Source organism: Pseudonaja textilis, chromosome 1 (genome assembly GCF_049901715.1).
Source record: "Pseudonaja textilis isolate UNSWEBS1 chromosome 1, rPseTex1.2, whole genome shotgun sequence".
Taxonomy (NCBI): domain Eukaryota; kingdom Metazoa; phylum Chordata; class Lepidosauria; order Squamata; family Elapidae; genus Pseudonaja; species Pseudonaja textilis.
The window spans coordinates 263,733,104-263,745,134 of NC_141990.1; the positions used below are offsets into that span (position 1 = coordinate 263,733,104).

The 12,031-nt window shown below is 39.2% G+C and overlaps 1 protein-coding gene and 1 long non-coding RNA gene across 5 annotated transcripts in view; one reads left to right on the plus strand and one right to left on the minus strand.

Moving 5' to 3' along the window:
- CKAP5 (cytoskeleton associated protein 5) overlaps positions 1 to 5,977 on the minus strand; it is a 72,706-nt gene extending 66,729 nt beyond the window's left edge. For 2 of the 4 annotated variants that reach the window (XM_087921446.1, XM_087921444.1), the window contains exon 1: positions 5,889 to 5,977. The gene's annotated coding sequence lies outside the window, so the exon portion shown is untranslated. Of the gene's footprint in view, positions 1 to 1,436; positions 1,647 to 5,888 lie in introns of those variants that run through there. The other 2 variants (XM_087921447.1, XM_087921445.1) reach the window with 1 other exon arrangement.
- Positions 5,978 to 7,726: 1,749 nt separating this feature from the next.
- Positions 7,727 to 11,734, plus strand: LOC148128179 (uncharacterized). The gene is made up of 2 exons (XR_015740962.1): positions 7,727 to 7,879; positions 11,558 to 11,734. It is a non-coding gene; the product is annotated as an uncharacterized LOC148128179 (long non-coding RNA).
- The last annotated feature ends 297 nt before the right edge of the window (positions 11,735 to 12,031 follow it).

Consider the following 12,031-nt stretch of genomic DNA (forward strand, 5'->3'; position numbering starts at 1 on the left):
TGTCATAAATAAATGTCAGTTGCCAAGCATCCAAAGTTTGATCACATGATCAGATATTTGCAACACTTATGTGAAAAATTAACATAAGTCACATTTTCTCAGTGCTGTTATAACTTTGAACCATCATTAAATGGTTTTAAGTTGAGGACTACCTGTAATGCTATATGTGTGTATGCATAAATATATTAACTATGCTATATATTTGCTTCCTTGCAACATAGCCTCAGACAAATCCAACCCGTCAATTTAATACAAATATATGGTTTAGCGTAAAAGAGCAAACTACACACCTTGTTTATGAACTAAACCATGATTTTAAAAACATTTTGGTGTACAGTGTAATGTAAGTTACAACACAGCATTTTTAAAAATAAACTCTTCAATTATATATTACTTATTTGCTTCTACCATCTAACCATGGAATTTATGCATATTGGCCAAAGTAATAATGTGCTAAATATGGTATAATAGGCTTCATGGAATGCACTAAATTAAAACCAAACAAACTATATTATGGCCTAGCACAATCTGTAAGCTCTGTCATTGTCATTCAATTCAGAAAAATGTGAATATTTTCCTACTCTTGAAGCAAACACTCTTTGAAGATTCATCACACCATTCTCTCCTGGTCTGTTATTTCTATTCTGCCTATTTCCCTGATAATGCAAGTAATAGTTCATTTCATGGGCGCTCTTTCAAAATATTTCTCTCAAAAGTACAATACACAGTAAGAATATTTTAAGGCATACATCCAATATTTTCTGACCAGGAAGGGCAATGTATTTATACCCTGCATAAATGCCATTCTCTTTCATGATCCATGTCCTCATTTTATTTATAGCACTCGTGCACTAACATCACTGAGCCGGAATGTCAATTAGAAGTCTCATCTCTTGTTATCTCTGATGATCTTAGGAGGCATCTCATTGTTCTCAGTAGAGCTAGCCGGTCTTCTCAGTTGTTTCGATATCGTATATGCCTATGAATTTCCTTTATCCAAAAGCACACTCCTTGCCCCTGCCCACAAGATATACACAGCTCTGGGTCGGCGACATCACCAGAGCTCCCTTTTCCTGCGACAGCAGAACTTGCCAGGAGGAGAATAATCGGAATCTGTTCTCGTTTCCCGCCCCAACAGAAGGGGCCACCCATCTCCCAGGAGCTGCAGCTCGGTCGGTCGACATTGACAAATTCAGCATCACCGATCACTACTGTCACTCGGGGGCGGGGGCGGGTGGAGAAACACAACAACCACCCGCTCTCAGGCACCTCTAATCTACTCCGAAGTCAAACGCCACTGAGGAGCAAACAGGCCGCTCCCCTTGCATTGTTTCTGCCAACAGCCCAGCCTGGCTCTGAAGGAGCTTTTAGCCCCCCCACCGTTGGTTCGGTCGCCGCCCTGCCCCGGAGCCGATTGCCGGGCAACGACGACTTACCCAGTTTGAGCTAGGCCGCAGTTCTCCTTCTTAGCCAGCCTCGGTAGCCCCGCTTAAAAGGAGCGGGCGGGTAACTGCATCTCCTACCGGCAAAAAGGAAGGCACCTCCTCCGAGGCGGGGCGGAGTGCAGTGCAGCCGGCGACACCAGCCTCCGACTCCCACCGCACCTGAGAGCGGGGCCTTCTCCGGCCCATGTGACAAACAAAGGCAAAGGAGGGGGGGGGGGTGTCCGCCTCCCAGTTAGGGAGCATGCGCGCACTCCGCTCCTCGGTTCGCCTCGCCGGCGGGGGAACGGGAGTTCGTCGAGCTCCTCTTCGAAGAGGAAAATTCAAAATAACGACTTCAGGAGCCGTCTTCAATCGGTCAGCGTCTCGCGTGCGGTTAACTCCGATCTCTCTCCCACCAGGGAACCGGGTATCGGGCTGCAGTTATGCGCAGTTCGGCCGGACTAAAAACCATTTGGGATGCAACAAGTGCAGCGCGCGTAGGTTTCAAGTCTCGCAGCTTGTTTGACTAGCGTGCAAGGCGAAGACGCGCGATGGATGATACTCCCAGAGTAAAAGGGGGGTGAGAAACCGCAGAAAAACTTAGTTACGCTGGTAACAACCTACCCACCCAGTTCAGTGGATAGGATCTTTTTCTATATGAAAGAAAGCCTGGAAATTCAACGCCAGTCTTGAGAGCCTCATTTTCTGAATTTAGACTTGGCTGTTCTTAGAACACCCACGGAGGTAACTTTGGCTACCAATTATTTCCAAAAAATGTCTAATTTTCTAACAATTGCCCTGCCATGTTAAAACTAACAAAATACACGTCTGCTCAACTGAAAAAGTCGATGCGATGTTAATTTTCTATTCAAATCTCATATAATTAGTTATATTGCTTCGTATTTACATGAAACCTTTAATTACACAATATTGCTTTAAGGCACGTGAACTAAGAATCCATATGCAAACCCTTTCCCCCTTTAAAATCCTTCTAAGGATAAATTAATCCAAAGATAAATACTGTAACAAATATAGCATCTGGATAGGAATTATTCATTCATTGGCAGAAAATACAAGACCCTTAAAAGTCCATTTCTTTAACATTTCAAAGCTTTTTGTATTTTAGAAATGTGTAGCAAGAATCACAAAAGAGTAAGAAACAGGTACAAATTAATACCTATCTTTTTTACAAGTATTTGGAAAAAGGACACATTTGGTGAAAAAATCAGCATCAAGAACATTCTATGAAACAGTATTAGTTACAAGTGCAAAAACACAAATTTTGACATAGTTGGTTTCCTTTCCTTCTGACAGCTCCTCTGGACTATTACTTTCACTTCAAAAATGCTTGTTGTATGCCTAAAGTTCTAATAAATTCAGAAGTTTGGTTATCCCACCTTTTTTGTACAGGAGCTCAAGAAGATGTACCCAGTGCTCTCTCCTTTTCCACACTGCAAGAACCTTATGAAATTGGTTGAACTGCGAAACAATAAAATGGCCCTAAGTTGTCCAGTAAGATTCTGTGGATCAGGGTAGACTAGAACTCAGATCTCCTCACTTTTAGTCCAGCAATGTGTACATAGTCATAGCCATGAGCATTTATAAGATCTTGCTGCTGAAAGCAGCATCATGTTGTAAGCTTTATTCCTTTTGTACAGGGTCAGCAATATATGTATCACAATATATGTAAGTGTTAGTCTGGCATCCTGTTGCCATTTTTAGCATTCTTACCACTGCATTTTTAATAACTACTATATCAAAAAACTATGACTTTAAAAAATAAACAAAATCTATGATTAAAAAAAAGGAAAATAAACAATCTATCAAACTAAAGAACATCTTTTAAAATAGTATATACAATAAACTCATTTGCATTTTTCTCAGCATACAACCACAAACTGAGGAAGCCAGTCTTTACAACTCTGAATGCATAGGATTATTTCACCATTTATTTACTAATTTTCTGCTTTATGCTATGTTAACCTGTCACTTAAAATATGATCCCATTCAAATGAAACATTCTTAGGGATTAACCTGCAGTCCAATCATAAGCATTTAAGTCTACCATAGTATCTATATCCAGAAATCTACAAATCAAGTGCAAGATTCAGATCATAAAGCTACCCTTGACCTCAGTGATCCCTAAATGTGGGTATGGAACCTACCAACAAACTCTAAGAATCTTGTAGATATTACCATGGCAGAGAAATTGTTATTAGAAATAATTCAGTCCCTGAATCTATTTCGTACACCGATATTTGATTAAGACATTGAGGCAAGATATTCTGACATTATAGCATGTTAGAGAGTGTTAAGAACAACCTTGTTCTGAAATAGAAACCCATTATGTTCTATTGACTTTCCAAGTTCTGGAATAAAGGGCACTTAGCAACCATAATGAAGGAAACATAAGAGAGAAAAGGTACCAAGGAAAATGGCTTCAGCAGCCTTAACATTTCAATAGTTTGTCCATTGAGGCATTATCAATCTCGTGGAGAGATTTCAGTTTAAAATACATACTTCGTGTTTTGAAAATGTAAAACTTAATACAAGGAAGGGACTTGATATATGTAAGATAAAAAGTAGTGTAGCTATACAGGTGTCATAATTCTAAAAGAAACCAATAGTAAAAGTCTTAGATAAACTCTCCCAAAGTTCCCTTTGCACATTACTGAATACAAGTAACTCTGGATTATGCAAGCAAAAGAGCCAGGCTTACTGGCCACTGAGCCCTGTTTTTACTACATTCTGATCTCCCTCTTCTCAGAAAATGAATCTACTGAGGAAGTTTAACAACTGCCAAGAAATGAAGACAGCTGAGAAGCCAGGGTGAAAAATCAGTGGCAACTACTTTCAGCTGCCACTGTTGCTCAATTACCACACCATCACAACACAGAGACGTAATCTCCCATGATCAAGAACCTTCTGTATGCTCATCTGTCTCCTTTTGGGCAGTGGCTGTAGTTATTAGCAACCTTTTTCCCCAGTTTGGAGGAGGAAAAGATTCTTCTACAGATAATTGTGCATATGATATGATAAAATTGGGATTACCTACTTTTTTCAATATATATGACGGATTATTCAGTACAGAAACAAAGCTAAATTGTTTTAGAGTGCTTCTTTTCTCATGAAAATATAGTTCATGTAGAATTTAGCACTATGAAGAAATGAGCAAACTGCTAACAGTAGCAACTCCTAAAAGTCATTCACTCAACAAGGAAGTAAGCAAGCAGGAGTGTGGCTTTATGCTGTGTTCCTTTAGCTGAAGAATGGAAAGAAGCAATTGCCTAATACTTTAAGTCAGAGGTCTCCAACCTTGGCAATTTTAAGACTTGTGGACTTCAACTCCCAGAGTTCCTCAGCCAGTTTTGGGAGTTGAAGTCCCTAAGTCTTAAAAGTTGCCAAGGTTGGAGACCCCTGCTTTAAGTAGCAGCTAGGTCCCCAAGTCTTTGGGGAGGATACCCACTGGGCACTAATTGTAGCTTATAACTTCTGACTAGCAGTGGTGGGATGAGGCTACTCCTGAAATATTCTCAATGTTTGTGCCTTTAATGGTGCTGTTCCTAAGGCAGTGCCTTTCCCCCCCCCACCAAAGATAGAGAATGTAGTTACTGCTTCCAAGGAAAAGAGCGGATGAGCAAGTGATGGCAGGTGCTTTTTCAAATAACGATGGCCATTCACTCATTCATCCTACAAAATAATCTACCAGCAAAGTATTAATGGCTTCATCTACTTCACATAGCTGACTTCTTCCTTTAAGCAGTGGGAACTGGAGACTGGACTGCCATCTGTCAGAAATGGGGTAGGGTCTCCTGCTTTGGGGTGGGTGGTGGGTGGGGGATTAGATGACCTACAAGGTCCGTTTCCAATTCTGTTAATCTGTTAAACTGCGTTAATAATCGAGTCACATTAGTAATTGGCTCAATAGCCAGTAAGCTAAAATCCTCACTTTCTTCCACCAAACAAAAGGCGGTGCCACCCGCTGTGTTCCACAGCACGCCTGCCCACCATTTATGCAACTCATCCACACTAACCTGGACTAGTTCAGAGGCTGCTAGGATGATATCAAAACGGGCTAGTTGGTGGTTCAGTACCTAAAAATGCCGGTCTCGGTGATACCTATTTAAAGAGGAGACGCCCACTGCATAGGAAGTCCCTGTGGACGCCTCTCAGACCCCACAGCTAGCCCTGCTAGAGCCTCGCCAGCCACACGGGACCCGATGTAAAGAAGAGAAGTGGGGCTTCAAATGGCGGAAACCACAGAGGAGGTCAGATCGGCCTCTGGGTTTAGGTTCCCGGGGCATCCATAGCACGGGAGCGGCCTTACGCCTCGCTGTCGAGTGAGAGAAGTGACCAGTGAAGGAGGAGGATGGAGCGTGACCTCCTCATGCCGGTGACTCTGCTCCGCAGCCCCAACCTTCCCCGCCACTCGGATAGGCATTGACGGAGAAAAGAGACACTTACCGAAGCCAAGGAGAAAAGTCCCCAGGCCTCTCTTCGCCGCCGTTTGAAATCACTAAGGATGTCCACACCTCCCAATATCCCAGCTCCTCATTGGTTTCCACCGAGAATACCCGCCTCCTCAACCTGGAACCTTATTGGCTAGTTTGAATCTGGCAGTTGCGGCCGGGTTCCCACAAGAAGTGGGAGGCGGCGGCGGCGGCGGCGGCGGCGATGTTTTTATTCAGCTGCTCTTTCTTGTCGTGGTTTTTTTTTCCCCCTCAGAAATGTTAACTCTGGTGGTGGTGGTGGTGGCCGGTCTAGGCCTTGGCAACTGCCTCGCTCGCTATTTGCGGAGGAAGAAAAAGCGGGGAGGGCGCCGCAAGCAGGTCGCCGGCTATAGGCTTTAAAGGGGAGCTCAAAAGAAGACCCAGCCCCAAACCGGACCTTCCTCCCGCCTCTTGCCTCGCAGTTCCTGGCAGGGCTCTTACGGGCTTTCCGCAGGAATAATGCTTTGACTTAAGGTAGCAAAATAATGTATGTGTAGTTGTTGAAAAAAACGGCGTGTGGTGAAAAGAATGGGGTGCTTGTTTCCTTGGTGAAATTTTACCTGAATACCTGAAATGAAGCGGGTGTTTTTTAAAAAAACAAAATAAAATGAGTGCCAGAAACCCAAATATCGCCCAGAATCTCTTAGAGACGGGTGGTCTAAACATTTAATTCGAGAACATAATCTTTTTTTTTTAATCTCTTTTTATCTGTGGAAGGTCACATCTAGTGGATCTTGGTTTACCTTGAAAAAGCAAAGAAGGGATATGGCTCCACTTAATACTTAGATGGAAGACTTCTCAGAAAATTCCAGGGCTATAGAACATACTGGAAAATAAAAACACATTTCGAAGGAAAACAGTGGCAAAACATGCCCCTGGTTATAGCCTTTTACAGTTTGGTACCCGAGTGCTTCCAAGACTGTTCTGCTATGACCTCAATTGGCTCAATTTATTACCACCACTGAAAAAATTACGGAAAAGCATTGCTTTCAATGGGAACTCTGAAGTTTCTCTGTAATCAGTCTGGGGCCATTCCTAGGTACATTCAGGAAGATGTTAAAGACAAACCATATTCCAGAGAATGGTTTCATTTGTTGACAACCATCTTTTCTGTTTTGTTTCAGTACTATAAAACTTTGTGTTATGTGGGTGTTTTAAATGTTTTCTTATTTGTAAACCACTGAAAGATAACTAGATTGTAGTGGAGCACAAATGTAATACATAAAATATTGCTGTCAGGTAAACAACATATACAGGAGTTGACACCTACTTGTTTATATTTTTAATCTTGCAATATTTTAATATTTTGGATACTAGCTGCCAAGTACACTCAGAATTATCTTCCATTTAGTATTTGGGAGCTTCGATGCAGTAACAACTGAATCTCCAGTGAAACAGTTCACTACATTCTAAAAAAGATGTTGAGACTCTAGAAAAAGTACAGAGAAGAGCAATGATTAGGGGACTGGAGACTAAAACATACAGGAACTGGCCTTGGCTAGTCTAGTGAAGAGAAGGACCAGGGGAGGCATGATAGCGGTCTTCCAATATTTGAGGGGCTGCAACAGAGAGGAGGGAGTCAAGCTATTTTCTAAAGCGCCTGAAGGCCAGACAAGGAGTAATGGATGGAAACCGAACAAGGAGAGATTCAACCTGGAAATAAGGAGAAACTTTCTGACAGAACAATCAACCAATGGAACAGCTTGCCCTTGGAAGTTGTGGGAGCGCCATCACTTGAGACTTTCAAGAAGAGATTAGACTCCCATTTATCAGAAATTGTGTAGGGTCTCCCGCTTGGCCAGCGGGGTTGGATTAGATGACCTACAAGGTCCCTTCCAACTCTGATTATCTGTTATCCATGGAGACCATTTTCTGTTACTTACTCTAGTGTGTTACTCTTGGTGACTTGGGTTTTGGCAGAGAAGTTGGCATTCAGAAGAGGTTTCTAAAATCTGCCCAGAACAGGTAACAAAACATTTGATTTTAATTTAATTCCAGATTCTATGCCTTTCTTTTATTTGTCTTGTCTAATTAAACCATAAAGTATCTTGCCCTATCCTACTGGATATGGATTATAGAAATCAAGAAGTCAGAACACATATACAATCAAAATGCTAGGTATACAAGCATTTTCACGGTGAAAATTGAAGCAGTACATCAGTTCCTACATGCATCTGGAGGTAGAGACAGACAAAAACAGGCTGTTCCGAAGTTAATGCTCATGGCATAATAAATATTGATAAGGGAATAGATAAGGGATATGGGAAAAATGAGAGTCAGCTTATATAGATCATATACATTCTGGTAGCAAAAGTTTACGCTATACATTCTGGTAGCAAAAGTTCACGCTACATATAAAGCACATCATCCCTTTGCATTTACAGCATTTAGATTTCACATTAGATTATTACATACATTGATTTCAATTTCTAAAAATATAAATATAGGAAGGTTCCAAGTTTAATAAGCATGAGAATTTAACAAATTAAGTTGGCAAAAAAACTTCAAAACATATTAGGCAATATGAAAATAATATGAATCTGGTATGAACCACTTTGATTCTAGCAGAGAGCCAGTTTGGCCCAGCAATTAAAGTGCTTAGCTAGAAGCATGGAAACTTCACTTTAGTTCTGCCTTAGGCACAAAAGCCTGCTGGATCACACTGGGCCAAACACTTTCTCTCAGTTCTACAAAAAGGAAGCTGCAAATAATTTCTAAAAATGCTGCCCAGATAATTGGATTGATTTGTTCATTTGGTCACTAAGAGTCAAGTCTGACTTGAAGACAGAACCAGAGGAGAATAAAGCACCATTTAAATTTGTTAGCTTGCCCAGGTAGAAATTGCTAAACTCGTAACCAGCAACAAAATTTTCTATAGGAATGCTACGAATCGTTAGGGGGTGTATTTCTACTTTAAAAATGCAGACAATTTCTAAGTAACATTTGTTATAGTACAAAATTATAATTTAGAATATCAATTCCTAGATAATTCTGTGTTGAATTCTTTTTAAATTTATCTAGTCATCTTTAGGCTTAATGCCAGGATTAAGATAATTAAAGACAAAGTACAGTAGCCTAATCTTACACATGTTTAATGAAACATAGATACTATTTTGTTTAATGGGACTTTCAGGACACAAAATGTAGAATTTCTGCCTCGGCTATTATTAACAGTTAAGTCACTTAGGTGATATATGTGATTTGTCTTTACATGATTGAGTCAAAACTAGATACAGGTAGTCTTCAACTTTACAACCATAATTGAGTTTGGAGTTAGACATCATGTGACCAGGCCTAATTTTTGACATTATTTTGTAGCAGTTAAGTAAACACCAGAGTTGTTAAGTGAACATCACATTCATTAACCAAATACTGTGTTTGTTAAATGAATCCATTTTCTCCAATGAGCTTTTTTTTGCCAGACGTATAAATCAAAACTCCTGAAACTGGCAAAAAACCAGCACAAATTTTAGTCATGTGACTGCAGGACATTGCAAAAAACCATAAAGATAAGCTAGTTACTAGACACCCAAAATGTGATCATGTAATAGCATAGGTGCGGCCATTTTAACTTTGAAAACAGGTCATAAATAACTTGGGGGAGGCCCATCACAATGTCAAATGGTCATTAAGCAACCAGTAGTAAGTCAAAGGCTACCTATAAACACATTTTAATCACAGATGAACATGAAATCCCGTGCAGCCAGATTCCACTATCTATTTTTTGTTTCCTGTAGCTCATTCATTTTTTAAAAAAATATGATTGCATGTACTCATTTAAAATCCCACTGCTTGGATCGGTGAATCAAACAGGAAAAGAAATAAAATATGTGCCCTAGAAAGTTTTTCACCAAACCAGCTGCTTACTTTTGAGCTTTGACAAGATTATCTAAACTCTGTTGCCTATCAATATATAGTATACTCACTCCATTCTGTAGCCAGGATCCAATCCTGACATTTTAAGTATCTTTTAACATCTTTTAAAAGCCATCTTTCTCAGTCATTACTTCCCTTGCTGTTTTTATTTTAATTGATTTTTAAATTCTGTTTCATAATAATTATGGAGCTCTAATGTTACCGATATGAAATTTAAATGTGAAGATTTTGAAGTGACAAATCTGCCATTTAAGAAATCCTGCCAATTCACAATAGCTAGGTTGGACAATGTGCAAAATTGTTACAAATTTTTAACCCTGTGGATACTTTTAAGTCTGCTTGTCTGAACCATCTATGTTATTCTAAGCATGGAGTCCAAGCTTAGGATAAAAAAAATGGCTATGGCACTACCATACCAAATCGTAATTTCAGATGTTGTGCTTTCCATGAAGTTCTCTAGGATGAATCCCACAGCAATGCTATTGTTTTGTCTATCCTAACTTCAGTCTATCCTAACTTCCATCTACTATTATTTTGCCTATATGATACAAAGTACATGTTTTCTTTATTTATTAGTAGTTAATACTTTTAAAGATAAACAACTTTGTTTTAATAGGAATGGAGTGCGTGTATCATCTTTTTTTTAAAACTAGCAAGTTTTAGTTTGAACTACTGTAGTAGTATGAGGAAAATTAAAATTGAAAGAAAACAAATTAATTTATAATCCTGAAAAGGAATTTAAGAAAACCGTCATTAATGAGGTACCTGTTTTCATTGCCATCTAGACTCTTATAACAAATCAATTCATGTTTTCGACTAATCAGTCTTATTTATATATATATAGTAAAACACTTGGAAACTTTGAATTGATTCCATTTTATGACTTGGCTCTGGGAAATGGTATATTGAGAATAAAGACACGCTGATCTATGGTAAAAAATTCAGTTCACAGGTTTGTTAATAGGGTGTAGAAAACGGATGAGTATACACTGTTTAAAATGCATTATTAGCATATTATCAGCATGACAGATACAAAGATCTTTATGCTACACTTGTCTTAAAACAGAATCTAGACAATATCAGCCTAACTGAATTAAGAAAATTATAATTTTTAACATACAATTCCCAAATGTATAAATTAATTCCACCAATGGATTCCAATTTCTCAAATTCCCAAATTGCTTGTATCTTCAGAGAAGTGGAGACTTTGTGAAGTCTATTTGTTTAGGAGGCAGGTTTGGTTATTGTGTAATTCACAATTTAAATGGATAGCAAATTGATTTTTAGAAAGCTAGAGTTACATTAAATTATAATTCCCTAAGACAGGCCTGTCAAACTGGTGGCCCGGTTATGTCACACACAGGCCACACCCACCCCAGCTCCACAAAGGCAAAAAAACGGATATGTCACGATTCAGCCCATGACATTATTTAGTTTGACACCCATGCCCTAAAATATTGAACATAGCAATAAGAGAACTATTAAAAATGACATCTTTTCAGCAGGTAACATTAAAACCATTACAAGTAGATGCAGGGAAGTTACTATCATCAGCTCAGAACATATTGGAGAAAAATGCTTTTTACATAGTAAATGAGTGCTCAGAAATTATTCCCCACTCCTGGCCTTTCCACATTCTGTGTAGTCCCAGTGCAATGAGATTTACCTTTTTTTTAAAAATGCAAGCAAAGAACCATGAATTAGGTAATGTTCAGTCAAAGCATCCTAGCACAAGGGAAATTGATCTTTGCTTGTTACACATGTGAGATTAGAAGAGTTCGTGCCATTCCTTCAGTTTCCTGCTATCATGCTGACACTATTTTGGATAAAATGGAAGAGAAGGGCAAAGGATTTTGAAGAAGCAAGTGAAGTATACAATCAGAATGTGCAACAGAAAGCACCTTTATGAAAAAGGATTCAAGTGCAATTTAGTACATGTAGCTGGGATGAAAACACTACTGATCTCTGTTGAAACTTTTTCTGTTAACTGAATTCCTACACTCAGAAACACATGTCCCTCTTTATGTCAGAAGAATGGTTTCATATTTCACTTTTTTTAAATCAAATGAAATGGCCTCAATATTACTACATTTGCTGCTACAAGGCTGCATGCCTGTCTGCAATTTGCTTTTCTCATCCCTCAAGTGTAAAGAAGTTTTAATGGCTACATAGGTTGCAACCAACTAAAAATATAATATCTAGTTTTCCCCTTCTGCATGTTGATGAGTAGACATGTATATG